This window comes from Amblyraja radiata, chromosome 14 (genome assembly GCF_010909765.2).
Source record: "Amblyraja radiata isolate CabotCenter1 chromosome 14, sAmbRad1.1.pri, whole genome shotgun sequence".
Taxonomy (NCBI): Eukaryota; Metazoa; Chordata; class Chondrichthyes; order Rajiformes; family Rajidae; genus Amblyraja; species Amblyraja radiata.
In genome coordinates, this window is record NC_045969.1 from 28,452,433 (window position 1) to 28,475,668 (window position 23,236).

Here is a 23,236-nt window from a genome sequence, read left to right on the forward strand (position 1 = left end):
AGAAGTTTTCTAACGTTTCGGAACAATGCTTTCTAACATTGATCAGTCTGGATGAATATCTTACTGTTTTACTTCAACAATAAAGAAACTATTAATCAAGATTAATGAAGAGTGTTTGAAGATTTATCTTTCGACGACTTTGAATGTCTTGTGGAGAGCTCTCATGCGTAAAACGATTCTATCTCCTTACCCCGTGTCTGCTCCTAGTGGCTAGAGGGAGCAATTCCTTGAACGATATAATAATCTGCCACTATACTGCCTTCTCCTCATTTTCACTACAAACAGCTTACAGTGGCCTCTTTCCTTTACCATTCTCACTTTTTTGTATATCTTTCATTCATTGTTCCTTATCTCTCCACATCACCATTTATATCTCTCGTTTCTCTCATCCCTAACCAGTCTGAAGGGCCTCGACCCGAAACGTGACCCATTCCTTCTCTCCAGAGATGCTGCCTGTCCCGCTGAGTTTCTCCAGCTTTTTGTGTCTACCAATATTATTGATCCCAACCGAAAGTGCCCCACCACATTTACACGATGCCCATGTTCACTGCCTGCTCAGAGAAAATGTTCGGGTGTGCACCCCAAGTCTCATGTCATGGAAGGAAAGCTAGAGGAGAGAATTCTTCAAGATAGAATTTACTTCCATTTGGAAGAGAATGGGTTAATTGGAGACAATCAGCATGGGTTTGTAGTGACAAATCACGCCTTACTAAATCTAGATAGAGTTTTTTGAGGTGGCGACGGAGGTGATCGATGAGGGGAAGGCTGTTGTCAACATGGATTTTAAAAAGGCATTTGATAAAGTCCCCATTGTAGGCTAACCCAAAAGATTAAGATGCATAGGATTAACAGTGACTTGGTCGTATGGATTCAGAACTGGTTTACTGATATAAGTCAAGTGGTTGTGGCAGAGGACAACATTCAGGCTGGAGGTTTGTGACCAGTGGAGTCCCATATGGATCTGTGCGGGACCACTGCTGTTCGTGATATATATCCATAATGTTTGGGACAAAGACCCATCATTTATATATTTGCCTCTGTACTCCACAATTTGAGATTTGTAATTTTTAAAGATCACATGTGGTTAAAGTGCACATTGTCAGACTTTATTATAGGGTATTTATTATACATTTTGGTTTAACCATGTAGAAATTACAGCTGTGCTTATAAATGGTCCCCTCATTTTAGGGCACCATAATGTTTGGGACTCATGGCTTCACAGGCATTTGTAATTGCTCAGGTGTGTTTAATTGCCTCCTTAATGCAGGTATAAGAGAGCTCTCAGCACCTTGTCTTTCCTCCAATCTTTCCATCACATTTGGACATTTTATTGCTGTTTATCAACATGAGGACCAAAGTTGTGCCAATAAAAGTTAAAGAAGCCATAATGAGACTGAGAAACAAGAAAATAACTGTTAGAGCCAAACCAAACCTTACTTCAGCTTACCAAAATCAACTGTTTGGAACATCATTAAGAAGAAAGAGAGCACTGGTGAGCTTACTAATCGCAAAGGGACTGGCAGGCCAAGGAAGACCTCCACACCTGATGACAGAAGAATTCTCTCTATAATAAAGGAAACCCCCCCAAACACCTGTCCAACAGATCAGAAACACTCTTCAGGTGTCCGGTGTGGATTTGTCAATGGCCACTGTCTCCAGAAGACTTCATGAACAGAAACACAGAGGCTACACTGCAAGATGCAAACCACTGGTTAGCCGTAAAAATAGGATGGCCGGGTTACAGTTTCCCAAGTACTTAAAAGAGCAACAACAGTTCTGGAAAAAGGTCTTGCGGACAGATGAGTCGAAGATTAACTTATATCAGAGTGATGGCAAGAGCAATGTATGAAGGAGAGAAGGAACTGCCTAAGATCCAAAGCATACCACCTCAACTGTGAAACACGGGGGGGGGGTTATGGCCTGGGCATGTATGGCTGCTGAAGGTACTGGCTCACTTATCTTTGATGATACAACTGCTGATGGTAGTAGAAGTGTATAGACACATCCTATCTGCTCAAGTTCAAACAAATGCCTCAAAACTCATTGGCCAGCAGTTCATTCTACAGCAAGACAATGATCCCAAACATACTGCTGTAGCAACAATGGAGTTTTTCAAAAAAGGTCAATTCTTGAGTGGCCAAGTCAATCAACTGATCTGAACCCAATTGAGCATGCCTTTTATATGCTGAAGAGAAAACGTTTATATGCTGAAGAGAAAACTTTTATATGCTGAAGAGAAAACTGAAGGGGACTAACCCCCAAAACAAGCATAAGCTAAAGGTGGCTACAATACAGGCCTGGCAGAGCATCACCAGAGTAGACACCCAGCAACTGGTGATGTCCATGAATCGCAGACTTCAAGCAGTAATTGCATGCAAAGGATATGCAACAAAATACTAAACATGACGGCTTTCATTTGCATAACATTGCAGTGTCCCAAACATTATGGTGCCCTGAAATGTGTAAACACTGCTGGAATTTCCTCATAGTGAAACCAAAATGTATAAAAATTGCCTTTAATAAAATCTGACAAGGTGCACTTTAACCACATGTGATTTTTTTTCTATTACAAATCTCAAATTGTGGAGCACTGAGGCAAATAAATAAATGATGGACCTTTGTCCCAAACATTATGGAGGGCACTGTATATCAAAATGAACCTACATGTAGATGGATTGGTTATTAAGTTTGCAGAAGATACAAAACATACTGGACTCACGGATTGTGAGAAAGGCTGTCAAAGTTTACAATGGGATATAGATCAGCTACAGAAATTGGTGGAGAAATAGCAGATGGAGTTTAATCCGAGCAAGTGTGAAGTTGTACTTTGGGAGGTTGGATAATATACAATTAATGGCAAGACCTTTAACACCATTCATGTACAGAGGGATTTGGGGGTCCAAGTCCATAACTCCCTGAAAGTGTTTAAGAAGAAACTGCAGATGCTGGAAAATCAAAGGTAGACAAAAGTGCTGGAGAAACTCAGCAGGTGCAGCAGCATCTATGGAGCGAAGGAAATAGGCAACGTTTCGGGCCGAAACCCTTCTTCAGACTGATGTAGGGTGGGGAGAAGAAAGGAAAAAGGAAGAGGAGGAGCCCGAGGGCTGAGGGAGATCTGAGAGGGGGAGGAGACAGCAAGTGCTACCGGAAATTGGAGAATTCAATGTTTACGCCGCTAGGGTGCAGACTGCCCAAGTGGAATATGAGGTGCTGCTCCTCCAATATCCGGTGGTGCTCACTCTGGCCATGGAGGAGGTCCAGGCCAGAGAGGTCGGATTCGGAATGGGAGGGGGAGTTGAAGTGCTGAGCCACCGGGAGATCAGGTTGGTTAATGCGGACCGAGCAGAGGTGTCCGGCGAAACGATCGCCAAGCCTACGCTTGGTCTCACCGATGTAGATCAGCTGACATCTAGAGCAGCGAATGCAATAGTTGAGGTTGGAGGAGGTGCAGGTGAACCTCTGTCGCACCTGGAACGACTGCTTGCGTCCTTGAATGGAGTCGATTGGGGAGGTAAAGCGACAAGTGTAGCATCTCTTGCGGTTGCAAGGGAAAGTGCCCGGGAGGGGTTGGTGCGGGAGGGATGGGAAGAATTGACCAGGGAGTTACGGAGGGAGCGGTCTTTGCGGAAAGCAGACAGGGGGGGAGATGGGAAGATGTGGCGAGTGGTGGGGTCACGTTGGAGGTGGCGAAAATGACGGAGGACTATTTGTTGTATGTGACAGCTAGTGGGGTGAAAGGTGAGGACTAGGGGGACTCTGTCCTTGTTATGAGTGGGGGGGGGATGGGAAGAGAGAGCAGTGTTACGGGGTATAGAAGAGACCCTGGTGAGAGCCTCATCTATAGTGGGGATGGGGAACCCCCGTTCCCTGAAGAATGAGGACATTTCCGATTCCCTGGTGTGAAACACCTCATCCTGGGAGCAGATGCGGCGTAGACAGAGGAATTGGAAGTAGGGGATGGAGTCCTTACAGGAAGCAGGGTGGGAAGAAGAGTAGTCTAGATAGCCATGGGGGTCAGTGGGTTTATAGTGGATGTCGGAGTCAGTGGGTCCCTGAAAGTGGCAACACAAGTGGGCAGAGTTGTACATAATGCATATGGTATGCTTGCCTTCATTGGTAGAGACATTGAGTATAAGAGGCAGGAAGTCATGGTACAGTTTTATAGGACTTTGGTTATACCACATTTCGAGTACTGCTTACAGTTTTCATCATCCCAATACAAGAACGATGTGGGGGTTTGGAAACGGAACAGGGTAAATTTCCCAGAATGATACCTGAATTAGAGATTAACTACAAGTAGTGGTTGGACAAACTTGCACTGTTTTCTCTGGAGTGTCAGAGGTTGAGGGGAGATTTGAAAGAAGTATATAAAATTACGAGGGGCCTAGATAAGGTAGACAGTCAGAACCTTTAACCCGGGATGTTGATATCAAATACTAGAGAGCACAGCTTTAACATGAGAAGAGCAAAATTTAAAGGAGATTTGTGAGGCAGGATTTTTCATTCATAAGGTGGTGGATGCCTGGAACCTACCACCCAGGGTGGTTGAGGCAGATACGAAAGTGGCATTCAAATGGCTTTTGGATAGGCATATGGATATTCAGGGAATAGTGAGATATGGATTATGTGCAGACAGATAAGAGCTTGTCTTGACAGATAAGAGCTTGTGGGCCAAAGGACCTGTTCCTGTGGTGTACTGTTCATAGGTCTGGCAAGGTGTCTACCCCAGGCTAGCTGAAGTGAATCCATGAGTAGTATTCTGAGTCACTCAGCACCATGCATGGATTTTACCAGCAATAATCTAGACTGCGCATCTCTCACTCTCCCAGGTTTGGTACACACACGGCCTTGGCCTCCTTGTTGTACTTAACGATTCAGGGTATTTTAGATCCTCCCTGCATTGCCTTGTGCCAACAAAAATGAGGTAATCACCTCAGCATCACCAAAGCCACCTATTCACAGGGTGGCCTCGGCAGAGACCAGAGTTGACCACAGGATGGCGCTAAAAGGCAACCATCCTGATGGACAGTTTCCTATTGCAGAGTAATTGATTCTCACATATTTATGTAAATGTATATCCAGGCAGAGGGCCGTGGCACGTAGCTGGGGTACAAATGACAATTGAGCCTTTAAGTTACCGGAAGACGAGGATGTAAATATCTTTCCAAAAGAAACATGTTTCTTCAGAATTTCTTCACTGCTCCCCTTTGCTTTACACTTTGCTTGGGACCACATGAACAAAGCCACGGCCCCTATTGTGATGCAGGAAGGTACATGACATTGTGTGTTCCATGAAAAAAGTCACAGAGCGTAGAAACAGGCCTTTCAGCCCAACATACTCATGCTGACCCATCTAATCCCATTAACCTGCACTATGTCTGCAGAATTATTATAACGGAATGAACAGACAGTGGGTATTAAAAAGAATACAAATACCTGCAATTGGATTATAAACACAGTGCGAGGATATATGCACATGCAATGTTCTAAACCAGAACGCTCCAGTTGTAAGTAATATATAGCAGCACTAAAAAGAAAGCGTGGAATACACAAAAGCCAAACATATCCCAAGTGAAAAAGGCTGGTGTTGGCTGTTGGACTTTCTCCCTGTGTGCCAGCAGTGCGGCAACAGTCCTTTGAATGGAGTGGACGTCCGACTGCAGGATGTCGTACGGAGAGCAGAGGTCAGCCTGTCCGAGGGGCAGCAGTCAGGGCAGAAGAACAATGCATGAAATTACAAATACAGAACTTAGCAAGAGACCGAATGAACAAGAACCAACAGGCTATATTAGTAGCATGCATGGGATAACCGTGCTACCTTGCAATGTCTATTGTCTAAGAAAGCAGCCAGAACTATGGGATGCACTTGCTAAGCAGGTTTAAGGTTAAAACAAGAAGATAGATGCTATTCTTAAGCTGTTAATGCAGCTGTGGGTCAGAGAGGATTTCTAAGGCTGCTGTGCCATCTTAGTCTTTAGACACATGGAAGCTGGGAGAGAAGCAGGAGAGAAGCGTGTGACAAGCTCATGTGTCTAAAGATGGTTCATCTATCAGATATCCCAGCTCTCTGACAGTCCTGGTACTAATAAACCAAACCTCTTGATTCTCACAGGTGTGAAGCATTGAACTGAAATCATCAACCCAAGGCATCCTAAGCCAGCAAGTCAAAGGCAGGGATTTCGTTCAAAAATAAAGGAAGGCCATGGTTTAGATGTAATTTCGTGCTCGAAATAGATTAAATTAATCTCTACATTTTTTTGCATTGGAAGTATTATTTTACCTTCCAAGCATCAAGTAATTCTCTACACATATAATGTCTGCCCAGTTGTGTTTGCAGCTCATTCTGGACATGGAATTGTATCCAGTCAATTACCCTTGTGTCCTAAATCAAACAGACTGCTGCTGGGACAGGCCTCACTTGCACACAGATGTATCTGTGAGATTGTAAAGCAAGCACTACACCAGTTAGTCTGCTGCTGGGTCTCCCTGCAGTCACTGTTTCACTGAAAGTGATTTCAAGCCATGACCACAACTACCACTATTTTGAGAGCAACACATCGGGAAATGGGGGGGTGGGGGGGGAGGTTTCGGCAGCTCCTGAGGGCTGGCAATGGCTGTAACTTGAACCAAAGCATGCTGTGGAAATGGACCAAATAATTGATAATTGCTAATGTCCCCCACAGATGCTGTCTGACCCGCTGAGTTCCTCCAGCAGTTTGTTTTTGACTGCAGCCTCTTGTATCTCCATGAGATTGACAGCCTGATGTGTTTAGAGTGAATCAGGCTCGATCAGTTCCTAACAATTTATGGGATCAAGGATCACTTGCTAGCTACCGCATACTCTTCAAAATAAAGGTACCAAGCTAAAAACACCCCATTTTGCAGCAGCATCCATATGTTGCGATCCGTTAGGGCTGATGTGTCCCATTTTGCAAACATGTGCTGATAGGGCAGACTCTGGGCTGAGCTCCCGGGCAGTGGTACTCTCCACAAATCCAGATAGATCACTGAGCACAATGTTCTCAATACCACACAAGAGAAAACCCAAGAGGTCTGGAGGGAAGTTCTTTCTAGACAAGCGGCTGTTACATAGATTTAAGAAGGATGTGAAGCCAGAAAGATTGTGACTCACAGACGATCTGGCTGCCATTATCTTAAATCATCAGAGAAAGGACAACAAGCAGGCACCCGTGTAAGCAACTATGGATGAAGCAACTATGGATCTGCAACTAAGGGGAGCCAATGCAGAAACTACTCATCTGATGGGCGACTCAGACAACATATTTTTGAGGCACTCCTTTCTTCATGCACATTAAATCCATTCAATCCCTGGGCTGTGCAAACATGGGCCTCAGTCTTGAAAACATTCATAGAATTACAAGTGGTTGGGAGTGAGTTTTAAGATGATAAATTAATCCCGTGGTAAGATGATTTGTACATTACACAAAAAAGGTGTTGCTGATTTGTGAGCCCCGTTTAAAGCAGAAATTAGATTCTAAAGATGTACAAAGAATCTATAGAATTATTCCTTACAATGTGAAGTCCAAGCCCAACGGGTGATTCAAGGTGTTTGGTTATAGAACAAATGGTCATCTGCCCATGACCAGCTGGCAACTTCCTTTGCCTGGGTTACAGTTGATCCCTGGCTTATCTCTTCCTTCATCACTTCTAAATCTTCTCATCCTCCCAGCCTTAACTGCACCTTCAGCCTTTCCAGAATAATCCCACCCACTCTTATTCTCCCCAGAGATAAAACTTGTCAACATGCAACCCTTTTATAGTTAAGATGCTATGAACAATTAGGTACGTTGTTCAGTTTGCTTCTATTGAACAAATGTGTGGAAAACTAGGCTGTTAAGATAGAATTGTTAACTTTTTACGAGATGTACTGCAATTCATCGGTGGGACCGGGCCCATTTTAAAGTCATACTTTCACATCAGCCACACATGATGTACAAGTAGAATGACCCCCCCCCCCTTCACTGTAAGGTCTACTTGTACCATCCTAGAGAAGGTTCCACACCTGCTCTGGCTAAAGCTGGAAGTGCAACCTGATTTAGAGACAACTTGATCTATTCCTATTCCATTTTATAGCAGAACAGAGAGAAATGAATATGGGAAATGGGATAAAGCCCTTGTTCCCTTCAGTGTTGGTTTGGAAAGAGAGAATAAAGGGTAAGTACAGTCTCAAGTTCTTTTAAGACCCATCAACATGTGCCCTTGGTTACAATCATTACACTACATGTCTTATGGTACAAGACAAGGCATGGAGCGAGTTCTCACCATTGGACAACTCTGTTCATTATCTCATCAAAAAAAAAAATATATATAGTTAGCTCTAGCATTTGGTTTATGTAATAAATAAACCCATGAATCATTAGGTAGACACAAAATGCTGGAGTAACTCAGCGGGACAGGCAACATCTCTGGAGAGAAGGAATGGGTGATGTTCCGGGTCTTGACCCTTCTTCAGACTGATGTCAGGGGAGTGGGTGGGACAGAGATAGAATGTAGTCGGAGACAATAAGACTGGTGGGAGAACTGGGAAGGGGGAGGGGATGGAGAGACAGGGAAAGCAAGGGCTATGTGAAGTTAGAGGTCAATGTTCATACCGCTCGGGTGTAAGCTACCCAAGTGAAATATGAGGTGCTGTTCCTCCAATTTTTGTGCTGAGCCTCACTCTGACAATGGAGGAGGCCCAGGACACAAAGGTCAGTTTGGGAATGGAAAGGGGAGTTAAGGTGCTGAGCAACCGGGAGATCAGGTAGATTAAGGTGGACTGAGCGGAGGTGTTTCAGTGAAACAATCGCCGAGCCTGCGCTTGGTCTTGCCGATGTACAGGTGTTGACACCTGGAACAGCGGATACAATAGATGAGGTTGGAGGAGGTTTGAATCATTAACTCTCTCTCTTTATTAAAACAGATTGGCTCACAGTTTTCAACATAATCATTAAGATCAAAGTTTTTTAGATTCTATGAGTTAAAAATGTTACAGGGACCAAAATCATCTTTTGTCTCTAAATTAAATCATACAAAAGAGGATTTATATTATTGTGTAGGATTTGGGAACTGCGTGTTTTTCACTGGCAGAATACTTGCTGCTGGACCTGGGACTGATCAAATATACAGAAAAGTAACAACTCCATATAAACAAAAGAAAAACAATCAAGATCCCTAAATCTTCTTGATCTTTAATTTAGTGAACTGAAATGTGCGTGTGTTTTAAGAGTAGCACTCTATCTCCTGTGCTGTTGACTACAACTACCTGTGGCAAAGTATAGTCTGTGGAAGCTTGATTAGATGGTGAGAAGGATAGGTGGGAGGCAGGGAAATAAAACAGGATGAAACATTTGGCCTGAAAGCCACTCCCCATTTTAAGATGACATGTTTAGAATATGCCAGAGCACAAGATGAGTAATCTCTGGATTACTCCCAGTGCATGTGCAAGTGAGAGCAGGAATAGAAAGGTAGGCCAGATGAATACATGGCTGAGGAGCTGGTGCAGGGTGCGAGGATTCAGGTTTTTACTTCATTGGGATGTCTTCTGGGGTATAGGTGACCAGAGAAGTTGGGGGAAAATACTGCAGTCAAACAGAGCAAGATGAGTGGACAGGACAACCAGCACCAATGCAAAGAGAGAAGACCTGGGGTTTAAACTATATGTATTTCAATGCAAGAGGCATAACAGGTAAGACAGACAAATGCAGGCGTGGATTGGCCCAGGAGACTGGGATATCACAGCTATGACAGAAACAAGGTTGAGACAATGGCAGGATTAGTAGCTCAATGTTTCAGGGAGCAGATGCTACAGGCTTGATGGACGGACAGGTAAGAGAGGAGGGATTGGCTATTTTGATGAGAGAAATTCTAACAAATGAGCTTAGAGATTATATTCTTAGGGTATCATCCAGAAAGGCTATATGGGCTGAAATTAGAAACAAGAAGGGTTCTTGAGATTCTACTATAAGTCCTCCAATAGTCAGCGGGAATTACAGGAGCATGGTAGATCACAGATGGCTGTTAAAATAATAGGGTAGAATTAGTGGGAGATTTTAACTTCCCTATTATTAACTGGGTCATCCAAAGTGCCAAGGGCTTGAACAGGATGGAATTTGTTAAATATGTCCAGTGTTCTTAATCAACATATAGAGGGCACAACACTGGACCTCTTCTTGGGGAACGAAGTAGGGTAAGTGACTGAAGTCTCAGTGGGGGAACATTTTGAGACCAGTGACCATAATTCAGTTACTCTTAAAATAGTAATGTGGAAAGCTGGGATTGGTCCACCAGTTAAGGTCCTAAATTGGGCAAGGCTAATTTTGGAGACCTTCAACTGGAATTTTTACACCCAGATCAACTGGGTGAGATTGTTTGTGGATAAAGTGGAAACATTTGAGAAGTGTGATTGAGGTGGATCTGGCAAGTGGACATGAGATGGGTCTGGCAGGTAAGGAAAATCTCAGGAGATTCTACAGGTATATTGGAGTAAAAGGGAGACAAAATAACAAATAGGTCCATTTAAAGCCACAAAGATGGGGGAAATATTAAACAAACATTTTTCATCAGTGTTTACTGTGGAGAAGATCCTGGGAGGGCATTGAAGTGGATAAATCCCCGGGATCCTATCTTGTGGGAAAAAATTGTGGAGATCCTAGCAGAGATATTTGCTTCATCTTTAGCCAAAGGTGAAATTTCAGAAGAGAGAAGGGCAGCAAGGAGAAGCAAGGGAACTACAGGCTGGTGAGTCTGATATCAGTTGTGGGTAAATTACTGGAGGGGATTCCGAGGGACAAGGTTTAGTAGAATTTGGATGGACAAGAACTGATTAGGGATAGTCAGCACAGACTGGTACATAGGGGCAGCACAGTGGCACAGCTCGTAGAGCTGCTGTCTCACAGCACTAGACATCTGGGTTCAATCATGACCTTGAGTGCTGTCTGTGTGGAGTTTGCATGTTCTCCCTCTGACCATATAGCCTCTGGTTTTCTCCCACATCCCAAAGACGTGCGGGTTTGTAGGTTAATTTATGTCTATAAATTGCTCCTAGTGCGTAGGGAGTTATCGCAAAAGTGGGATAATATGGAACTAGTGTGAACGGCATTGGCCTGGTGGGATGAAAGGTCTGTTGCCATGCTATATCTATCTCTAAATTTCTTAAGTCACCAAGAGGATTGATGAGGGCAAGGCAGTGGATGTGTTTGCATAGACTTTAACAAGGCCTTTGACCAGGTTCCATCTGGAAGATTAAATTGCATGAGATCCACGAAGATGTAGCTAATTGCATACATATGATGGAAGGAGGCAGAGATGGTGGAAGATTCTTTCTTGTACTGGAGGCCAATGACTAATGGGCTCTGGAATTGGTGCTGGCCCCATTGTTGTTTTTCATCTTTATTAACAATTTGAATCAGATTGCACAAGGCGTGGCTAGTACGTTTGCAGATGACACTAAAACAGGAGGTATAGCAGACAGTGAAAAAGCATTACAGTGGGATCTTGATCAGCTGGGCTAGGGGACGGCAAATGGCCTTCAGTTCAGATAGGTGGGAGGCGCTGCATTTTGGGAAATCAAACCAGGATAGTATTTTCACGTTAACAATAGGAGAGTAAAGTGGAACAGTGGGACCTAGGAGTACATAGTACAAGACAGAGTGGTATCACAAGTAGACAGGGTAGTAAAGGTGTTTAAGAAGGAACTGCAGATGCTGGAAAATCGAAGGTACACAAAAAAGCTGGAGAAACTCAGCGGGTGCAGCAGCTAGGGTAGTAAAGGTGTTTGGCACCCCAGTGTTCATCACAGTAGATGGGATGCTGTATTGTAGTTGGACAAGATATTGGCGAGGCTGGTCTTGGAGTATTGTGTACAATTTTGGTTACCCTGATATAGTAAAGATCATCATTAAGATAGAAAGAGTGCAAAGAATATTTACAAGAATATTTACAAGTATTCATCGGAGCATAGGAGACTGAGGGATTTTACTTCGTAGTCACGTGAGTGACTACGTGAAGAAGGGCCGTCCGTCTGCGTGCTCGTCATTACGTCTGAACGCAACACGCACGACGGACTGGCAGGCACTGAGTCCTCCCAGGCCGTCGGGATGAGCAGGTAAGGCAAGTTGAATCATTTACCTGCGTTCTTTCCGCCTTGAAGTTTTTTTTCAGAGCCCAGATGTCGAGGAGACGGCCCGCGAGGATGTCGGCTGCCGAAGACCGCAGCTTTCCAAATAGCGGGCGACGGTCTTGTTCCCGACATTAGCGCCGACAGCAGAATCGGCAGGAGACTTTGCGCGGGAGCAGGAGCTCCATGGTTGTCCTGCGGGGCGTAATGCCACCCGCAAGTCTAAACGAACCCGTTGACTCAGATGAGTCCGGGGAAGAGGGATACCCTCCCTCAACAGAGAGCGTCTGAGGACGACTTCTCCCACATGGAGCAACATATGGAGAAGTTGCTCCAACAATGATCTGCTCCAAAGGAGGGAGCAGTATCAGCACGGCCTACAGCAGTGCCAGTGCCGGGTGCCTCGCACATGGGGCAGCCCAATGTCTTCCCCATTGGAGGGGGAACTACATGTGGAAGAAACCACTCTGAATCAGAGTACAAAGAAGAGGGGGGGGGGGAAACCTTCCCAGGGACAAGCAGAAGAAAGGAAGTAAGTAAGTACGTTTTACTTATATTGCACTGTTTAAGTCAACACCAAAATGCTTTACATAAAAGGAATAATAAGCTTCCATACAAACAGAAAATAAGTGCTTCTGCAATCATCCAGGTTCCACTGGGTGCTTCCCTGGATGGAATCTAGCTCTTGACAGCCCGGGTATTATGGCGAACCCATAGGCAGCAGCACCTGTTTTCAGGGCTGCACAAATGTCTCCTGCTCTGAGGAGAGGAGCATTCATGGTCCATTTCAGTCTGGCCAAAGCTAGAATCTCATTTAGGTCCACTGGAAGGGCCATGTCAGCACAGGTATCCTCAGGGGCCTGCGGCAGCACCTGTTTTCAGGGCTGCCTACGAACCTCAATCTCAGTGGAGGGGAGTGTGAATGATCAGTAGTAACTGATCTCGAATTTAAAGTATGAACATACTGAAGCAGCCAGCAGTTGGCAGAATATCCGCATAGGCGACAACACACCCCACACCTCCATAGGGGGTAAGCGGTTCACTGAATCCGGTGGTAGCTTGAAAGCTGGGCACGGAAATACGATCAGAGTCGTCTTTCAAGGCAGACTCAAAATAATGGCCAGAATTATCCTACAAGGCAGGCTCAGTATGATGAGGTTTTCAGACCAGACCCAAGCAGAGGTCGGGAGAAACATGGAATCCACACTCCTTACCAGTCCTACTCCCAATCAAGGAGAGAAAAGGAATCCGCATCAGGGGCCTTTGGGCTTACCACAAGATCACCGGTAGCCATGGAGGTAGGTGGGTCTGGGTTTACTGAAACAAGGGATTGTGGAGCAGTTACATGTTGGTAATTTACTCTTGTGTTCTTGTTCAAAATGACAATAACATGAAATTTCAGAACTGGTTTTAAAAAAAAACAACAACAAAAAACCCAGATAATAACGTGATAATTTTACTCCACAACATACACAGGTTCCAAGCAGACCTGGAACTCGGACTGGAATTGTCTTCGAGACAGGCCCAGTAATTTTGGGCAGGATTGCCATTCAGGACATGTGACAGATGGAGGATGTCACTTCATCCAGGTTTAACTTATTTGTGCAGTATAGACTTTTAAAAACAGTAATTTTGTTACGGTCTAACTACTGTTTTATAGGAGCTTCCTATAAAATGGTCACATGGCATGCATCGACCTCAAAGATGCATACTATTCGGTGTCTATTCATTAAGAACAGGAGATATTTGAAGTTTAACTGGATGGTATGAATCTGCCAAATGGGTTGACATCAGCTCCTAGACTATTGACAAAACTACGGAAACCAATTCTGGGTCTACAAAGGTCTCAGAACCACATAGTAATGGCATATTTGGACAATTTCATTTTGGAGGCACCAAGAATTGGCAGAAGCATCAATCAAAGCAAACCAAAACCCTGTTTGATAGAATTGGTTACCTCATCCATCCAGTTAAATCAAAATTGACACCTACAAGGGTAATTGATTACCTAGAATTTACTATCAAAAACAGTAAATATGTTGGTGACTTTGCCTAGGGGCAAAGGACTATATTAATCAAGCCTGCTATGACCTGATAGTCAAATACTAGCCATCTATCAGGTAAACAGCGAGTGTAATTGGCAAATAGTAGCCGCATTTCCAGCAGTACGTACGGGCCTTTGCATTACCAGAATTACAGCGAGCAAAGGAACGAACACTCAGATTCCATGCAGGCAAAATTGGCAAAACTATGGATTGCCAGCAGAGGCCTTTGTTGAATAACTACGGTGGATAACGAACGTGAGAAAGCTCAAAGTAAATTTGCTTGAAAGCCATCAAGGGTTCTTCAGACCTATGCAAGCGACTAAGGATGGGGAGCCACTAACACAGTCTAGAGCTGTGGGGGCAGATGGAATGAGCAGGAGTCTGTAATTCCCCAACACATGGAATCAATTACCCAGAATTGTTGGGGGCACAATTTGGACTCAAGGGGTTCTGTAGCAATATGCTTGTTCAAATTCAGATTGATACCATTGCGGTGGCACATATCCACTAACAAGGGTGGTGTAAAATCTGTATCTTACGATAGATGGTCAAACCTCATTTGGCACTGGTGTATCAAGAGGAATATTTGGGAAATCTACGAGGTAGATATAACACGTTGACAGATGCTGGATCACGGATGTTTAATAACAACACAGAATGGATGTTGAATCAGGCAGTATTTAACGAAATAACTACACGATTTGGCATACCAGATTTGATCTATTTGCATCTAGACTAAACCATCAGTTACCCAGATATGTGTCCTGCAAGCAGGATCCAGGAACAAAGGCAGTGGATGCTTTCTCCCTCAATTGGGGAGGATTGTTTATGCATGCTTTCCGCAAAATTGTCTCACAAACCGATGCTTGACCAAAATCAAGCAAGACTAAGCCACAGGCATATTGGTAGTGCCAGATTGGCCTACTCAAGCCTGGTCCCCAAAAATTTGGGAACTATAGTCCAGCCAGTTATGGCTGTACCCAAGAGCAGGGACCTCCTAGTGAACCCAGTTACAGGGAGTAATCATCCACTACACGAACGTATTAACTTGTTGGTCTGCAGATTCTGAGGAGGCCATTTCAAGGCATAGGACTGTCCGAACAAATACAACACAGTTCGGATAACAGATGTCTTGGAGTTTCCTATCAACTCTGTACTATAACTATAAACAAAGTTATAGTGCAATCAATAGTGCCAGAGGCGCACTTTCCTCCTATCTGATGCTGCAAGCAGGACACAGGTCGATAGGAACGCACCCCTTTACAACAAAATTCATGAAGAGAATTTACAATCTAATACCTCTAAGACCAAGGTACACGGACATGGGATGTGAGCGTGGTACTAACCCTACTTTGACAGTGGGGACCGCCTATAACTAACCCTGAAGGTGGTATGCTGACAAAGAGTCCAGACACTGCAAAAGCTACGGTTGGACCACATGACCACCAATATGAACAACATAACATTCGCAATCAGGAACCTGATATAAACATAGCAGGCCAGGAATGCCAGGGATGGAGATCCAATTCTTGGCATATCCAGAGGACCTACGGTTGTGTGTGTGGTAACATACTAACACCACTATCTGCGAGTTACGGAGAACCACAGAGGCTCAGAACAGACCAGAAGGTGTCAACACAAACCATCTCCAGATGGTCAAAGGGGGTAATGGCGGTAACAGAGTGAACGTTCATATGGTTAAATCTCACTCCACCAGGGCTGCATCTACGTCGGCAGCAAGAGCAATGGACGTGCCTCTTGACAACATCCTAGTGGCTGCAGGATGGACAAATGAAATAACAGTCCACCGGTTTTATAACAAACCTATTACCGGACTGGGGGTGTTTGTACGTACCATTTTAAGTTCTGTCCCATAGTTTACCCCCAAGGTTGGGAGGGGAAACTAGTTTTTAAAAACTTTTCTTTCATTTAAAGCATCAGTGTCCTTACTTAACTACGTAATGTCTGAATGCTTTAATGATTACACGCATCCATGGTCAATCCATTCAGTGTGTGACGCCTGGATTCGTAACCGGCGTAAAATCACAGAGCTTTGAAATCTTCACTCCGAAGTAAAATAGTAAGATTAAACGAGAACTTACCAGTTTGAAGTTTGATCTTGATTTTATGAGGAGTTACGATGAGCGATTACGTGCCCACCGCTCCCACCCTCATACTATCAAGGTCACATGGAAGTTCTAGTTTCTTCAATCTTACTATTCTCAGGTCTTCTTTTTATCTGTGATTTAACACCGCTGCTTTGAAGATTGACGCGCACGCAGACGGACGGCCCTTCTTCACGTAATCGCTCATCGTAACTCCTCATAAAATCAAGATCAAACTTCAAACTGGTAAGTTCTCGTTTAATCTTACTATTACCTTATTGAGGTGTATCACATAATGAGGGGCATAGTTTAGGTGAAAACACACAGTCCTTTCTCCAGCAAAAGAGGAATCAAGAACTAGAAGACAGAGGTGTAATGTAGACTCAAGAAACTGCATATGCTCGATTACAAAAAAAGGCACAAAGTGCTAAAATAACTCAGTGGGTCAGACCGCATCTCTGTATAATATGGATAGGCGATGTTTGGTGCGGGTCCTTTCTTCCCCTTCCACTGATTGTAATAGCAGGGGAAGCTTGAAGAGAGGTGGGGGTGGGCCAAGGTTTGCCAAGTTAGAGATGGATACAGGTGAGGGGGGGTGGAGGTTTGATTGGCAGAACGTTAGACAAAGGGCAGAGATGAAAAGACAAAGAATGTGAGATAAGATATAGAAGAGGCCGAGAAAGGAATATAGGTGGAAGAGGGCCGGGTGGGGGTCTGAGAGAAATGGGTGTCCATCCAGATAGGGCACAGGGAAGAGAGTGGGAAAATGAGGTGGGGGGGGGGGGAAGGGTTATTTGTAAGTTAATTACCTAAAATAGGAGTATTCAACATTCATAGATTCAAGGAGAGAGGGGAAAGATTTGAGGAAAAACTTTTTCACACAGAGTGGTGATACATATATGGACCAAGCTGCCAGATGAAGGTCATCAGGTAGGTACAATAATGACATTTAAAAGCCATTTAGGCATTGTCATGGATAGGAAGAGAGGGGGAGAAAGAGAGGGGGAAATGCTAAATGCAGGCAAATGGGACTTGCTTAGATGTGGCATTTTGGTCGGCGAGGATGAGTTGGACCAAAGGGCCTGTTTCCATGCTGTATGACTAAAATAAATCAGTTCCCTGTCATTATCTGAATAGTGCCATCATCTCCCCTTCAGCTACATTCTGTCAGAGGTCCTTTCAGCAACTGACTTGGAGATACTGGAATTCATCCCCACTTACCATACAAACATTATTCCCCCTACAAAATTCACCTCGTAAAAGCAGTCACACCACCAAGGCCTCCCGGAACCTAATGTTACAGGGAATTGCTGGGCTTTATACATCCACTAATCAATTAGAACATATTACACACAGTAGCCCTGTTGTGTCTTTCTGTGTTCCTAACAGGAAGAAAAACAGTGTGCCCACAGATATTCTACATTGGGTAAACTGTATAAATCACTCATTGCAGCATGCAATTATGCAAAAGTACATGAAACTGCAAATAGCAGAAATAAGATATTTAACTTTCATTGTCAAAAGCAGAAATGGTGGTGTGTGAAAAACACTTTGTCCATAACTCAGTGGCCTGAACTGGTGATCTTAATCGACTATCACACGTGCACTAGCAAAGGCAGAGTCACAGACCAGAAGCCCAGCTTTACTGGGATGCTCAACATTACACTGGCAAATTAGTCCAGACCCAATGCAGGATGCGAGACCCACTGACAACAACAGGGATTAAAGGCCTTAGATCAGCAGAAAACTGGAAGCCCAGTCAACCTTTTCAATTATTGTTTAACAATTTTAATTATTTATGAGTTAACCATATAACCATATAACAATTACAGCACGGAAACAGGCCATCTCGGCCCTTCTAGTCCGTGCCGAACACTTATTCTCCCCTAGTCTCATCTACCTGCACTCAGACCATAACCCTCCATTCCTTTCCCGTCCATATACCTATCCAATTTATTTTTAAATGATAAAATCGAACCTGCCTCCACCACTTCCACTGGAAGCTCATTCCACACAGCTACCACTCTCTGAGTAAAGAAGTTCCCCCTCATGTTACCCCTAAACGTCTGTCCCTTAATTCTCAAGTCATGTCCTCTTGTTTGAATCTTCCCCACCCTCAATAGGAAAAGCTTATCCACGCCAACTCTGTCTATCCCTCTCATCATTTTAAAGACCTCTATCAAGACCCCCCTTAACCTTCTGGGCTCCAAAGAATAATGACCTAACTTGTTCAAGTATATTCAAGTTTCCAAGTATATTTAGTTAACTTTTTAAATGGTTAAATACTTTTAATTTATTTAAATAGTAGACCTCAATTTTCATTATCTGTAAATGTCTCTGAATATTAGACATTCATACACTGTTAAAGTGTGGTTACAGCTGGCAAAGACATGGGAGGACTCTGCCAGCTGTTTCCGCAGGGTGTTGTTGAATGCTGCGGGAGTCTAGGACGTCTTGAACTCTTCACACAGACCAGATCAGCCCAGGGGTGGGGGTGCAATCACAGATTGTGAAAATTTATTTCAACTATACCTTACAAAACCCACCCCTCCTTATGACATGAAAACATGGACTGAAGAAAGCAGGATGAGGCAGCTCTAATCAAAACAAGCCTTTCCACTCCGAGCAGGACTCTGAAGAAATGCCAAACTGCCAGACAGTTATCCAAAGTTAATTACTTTTATCTGCTCAAAGAATAGGAAATGGAAACAATTCAATAGGTAAAGTAATTACTTTCTGATATCAAATTCACAACAAATCCCACTGGAAATGGACACTGATGTATCCTTGTTTTTTTTGTGGAACAACTTCCAACAATCTATCTCATGCATATGAAATGTCCCATAGACTACAGTGAATATTTTGCTTCCAGCCAAGAATGTGTGTGTGCACACAACCCAAGGCCTCACAAGAGAAAAGTTCAATCGTATAAATTCATGCTGTGGCTTTCTGGTAGTAAAAATATCCACGGCTCTTTCCAGAAGACAGGGGGAAAACAGAATTGATACAGCAATAGATGGTGGACAGGAGAGGGCGCTGAAAACCACGACCATGTGATGGAGACACCATGGACTGGGAGGAATGTAAAAATGGTTATGAATTTTCCATTTATGATGGCAGGGCAAGGATGAAGTTACAATATACCATGGGATTGGAATTTAATACTAAATGAACATGGTAGTCATATCAGTTTTGTTATTGCCACTTGTACTGAGTTATAGTGAAAAACTGCGTGCTATGCAGGCAAATTAACCCACAGACGAGTGCAATCAACCATACTTAAGTACAACAGGTAGTGAAAAGGGAAAAGGGAAACAATATAGAATATAGTGTTACAGCTACAGAGAAAGAGCAGCTTAATTAAAGTGCAAGGGCCCCACCAAGGTAGAGTGGGAGATCGTGAATATATCTTTAACAGATGAGAGGTCCAATCAAAAACCTGATAACAGCGAGGAAGAAACTGTTCTTAAATCTGGTGGTGTATGCTTTCAAGCTTTTGTAGCTACTGCCTGACAGGAGAGGGGAGAAAGGAAATGACTGGGGTTGTGTCAGAGGAGTTCACACACCGAGATGTGATGCATTTGAATAGGATGCCTTCTCTATTGCATCTCTACGGGAAGCTGCTTTCTGTGCATTTGGAGTTTATGAAGTAAAAAATGGGAGAATAGTATAGAACGCGAGGAGTGATAAAAGTGCAGGGGGCTCAGTAGCTAGGGCACAGGATGATCAGTGGAAATATGTCTTGGAAATGGATCTGCACCTTAGCTCAAGATTATGAATGGCAAGGGCTGGTTTAACTGAGCGTGGAGTAAGGAATCTTTGGAGATAGAAAAAGCTACCGTTATGTGCTTTACTCCCACCAAAACACGGCTGGCACTTGGTTGCCCTTTAGACTGGCCAAGCGTTTTGCTCATTTGTAGATAATCTTCCAAGAAAATGAGGGATGGCAGGAAACAAAGCAACCTCAGTGATAAAACACATCACAACAATAGATGAGAATTAGGCTCTCATGGCTTCCATTTTAAAATCAGTGGCTCTGCTACAATTTCAATGCAAGGAATTATTATAAGGGAAACAGAGTTCTACTGTTCATCACCATAGGGATGGGGAGCATCACATAAATATTATGCTTAACAGTTTGATTTGGCATTTGTATCTAAAGGGTTGACAGGAAGTGCAACGTTGCATGGAATGAAGTTATGACAGCTAGGGTGACTTTATTTTAATAGATAACCTAACAAAAATAAAGCTATTCAACACCATGAACAGCCAGATATCATACATAGATTTTACTTATTAACTTGTTCTAATCCGTACAAAGGCAGCAGTGCACTCCAGTTTTATAGTAAGTTTAAGGTGTACTGAGGAAGAAGCTCTTGCGTGCGGTCCTTCATTCAGTTAGTTCTAGCAAGGGTTGAAGTAGGATTTAAAGTATTTGAATCGGATGTAGATTCTCCCGCAGCTCAGTGATTTACATGGTCTCAGCATCTTATTGCTACGTTTGATGAGAATAAATGTATTTGTGGAATATTAAGACCCAGGGGAGAGAGGGTAGCATTCTCTTTAACCTGCACCAGACTCCTCTGTCTGTTGCAGATGTATTCTGCTAAATGTTCTGCTCGAAGGCTCCTCCTCCGTGGGCTTCACATTGAAGCTATTTCAGGGGTCTTCAGCATCAACCGGCCATAGGTGGCCTCCCGAACTCAGAACAAGGTGCATGAGGAAGTCTCACAGCCTAACATCTGTGGTAGGCAAGTTACTGGAGAGTATTCTGAGGGATATGAAAATTTGGAGACGGGTAGATTAGGGATGGTCAGCATGGTTTTGTGCAGTTGATGAGGGCTGAGCCGTAGGTGTTATTTTAATGGATTTCAGCAAGGAATTTGATAAGGTTCTCTGGGATCCAGGGAGAGCTAGTTGACTGGATCGAAAATTGGCTTTATGGAAGGAAGCGAGGGTCAAGATGGAAGGTTGTTTTTCGAAGTGGAGGCCTGTGACGTGTGGTTTGCTTCAGGGATCGGTGTTGGGCCAATTGATATTTTGTGGTTTACAGTGCCCTACATAATGTTTGTGACAAAGACCCATCATTTATTTATTTGCCTCTGTGCTTCACAATTTGAGATTTGTAATAGAAAAAATCACATGTGGTTAAAGTGCACATTGTCAGATTTTAATAAAGGTCATTTTTATACATTTTGGTTTCACCATGTAGAAATTACAGCATTTCAGGGCACCATAATGTTTGGGACACAGCAATGTCATGTAAATGAAAGTAGTCATGTTTAGTATTTTGCTGCATATCCTTTGCATGCAATGACTGCTTGAAGTCTGCAATTCATGGGCATCATCAGTTGCTGGGTGTCTTCTCTGGTGATGCTCTGCCTGTATTGCAGCCATCTTTAGCTTATGCTTGTTTTGGGGGTTAGTCCCCTTCCGTTTTCTCTTCAGCATATAAAAGGCATGCTCAATTGGGGTCAGATCAGGTGATTGACTTGGCCACTCAAGAATTGGCCATTTTTTAGCGTCGAAAAACGTCTTTGTTGTGTTAGCAGTATGTTTGGCATCATTGTCTTGCTGTAGAATAAACCACCAGCCAATGAGTTTTGAGGCATTTGTTTGAACTGGAGCAGATAGGATGTGTCTATGCAATTCAGAATTCATTATGCTACTACCATCAGCAGTTGTATCATCAATGACAAGAAGCAAGCCAGTACCTTCAGCAGCCATATATGTCCAATAGACAATAGGTGCAGAAGAAGGCCCTTCGAGCCAACACCGCCATTCAATGTGATCATGGCTGATCATATCCAATCAGTACCCCGTTCCTGCCTTCTCCCCATCTCCCCTGACTCCGCTATATTTAAGAGCCCTATCTAGCTCTCTCTTGAAAGTATCCAGAGAACCGGCCTCCACCGCCCTCTGAGGCAGAGAATTCCAGTCTCACAACTCTCTGTGTGAAAAAGTGTTTCCTCATCTCTAGACTAAATGGCTTACCACTTATTCTTAAACTGTGGTCCCTGGTTCTGGACCCCCAACATCGGAAACATGTTCCCTGCCTCTAGCGTGTCTAAACCCTTAATAATCATATGTTTCAATAAGATGCCCTCTCATCCTTCTAAATTCCAGAGTATAAAAGCACAGCTGCTCCATTCTCTCAGCATATGACAGTCCTGCCAGGAATTAACCTACGCTGCACTCCCTCAAAAGCAAGAATGTTCTTCCTCAAATTAGGGGTCCAAAACTGCACACAATACTCCAGGTGTGGTCTCACTAGGGCCCTGTACAACTGCAGAAGGACCTATTTGCTCCTATACTCAACTCCTCTTGTTATGAAGGCCAACATGCCATTCGCTTTCTTCACTGCCTGCTGTACCTGCATGCTTACTTTCACTGACTGATGAACAAGGACCCCATATCCCGTTGTACTTCCCCTTTACCCAATTCGAAAACATTTAGATAATAATCTGTCTTCCTGTTTTTGCTACCAAAGTGGATAACCTCATATTTATCCACGTTAAACTGCATCTGCCATGCATCTGCCCACTCACCCAACCTGTCCAAGTCGCCCTGCATTCTCATGGCATCTTCCTCACAGTTCACACTACCACCCAGCTTTGTGTCATCTGCAAATTTGCTAATGTTACTTTGAATCCCTTTATCTAAATCAGTGATGTCCAGGTCATCACACCCACCACCTTGTTTCACATATGGGGCTTTATGCTTTGATTCTTGGGCAGTTCCTTCTCTCCTCCATACTTTGCTCTTGCCATTACTCTGATACAAGTTAATCTTCGTCTCATCTGTCCACAAGACCTATTTCCAGAACTGTGGTTGCTCTTTTAAGTATTCATTGGCAAACTATAACTTGGCCATCCTATTTTTGCGGCTAACCACTGGTGTGCATCTTGCAGTGTAGCCTCTGTATTTCTGTTCATGATGTCTTCTGTGGACATTGGTCATTGACAAAT

At 43.7% G+C, this 23,236-nt stretch overlaps 1 protein-coding gene across 5 annotated transcripts in view; it reads right to left on the reverse strand.

The window, feature by feature from the left end:
• The window catches only part of lrch1 (leucine rich repeats and calponin homology domain containing 1), a 179,518-nt gene that overhangs the window by 5,499 nt on the left and 150,783 nt on the right, over positions 1–23,236 (reverse strand). For 3 of the 5 annotated variants that reach the window (XR_004414008.1, XR_004414009.1, XR_004414007.1), the window contains one exon: positions 5,437–5,690. The exons of the other annotated variants lie outside the window; for them this stretch is intronic. The gene's annotated coding sequence lies outside the window, so the exon portion shown is untranslated. The remainder of the gene's footprint in view (positions 1–5,436; positions 5,691–23,236) is intronic. 5 annotated transcript variants of the gene reach the window in all.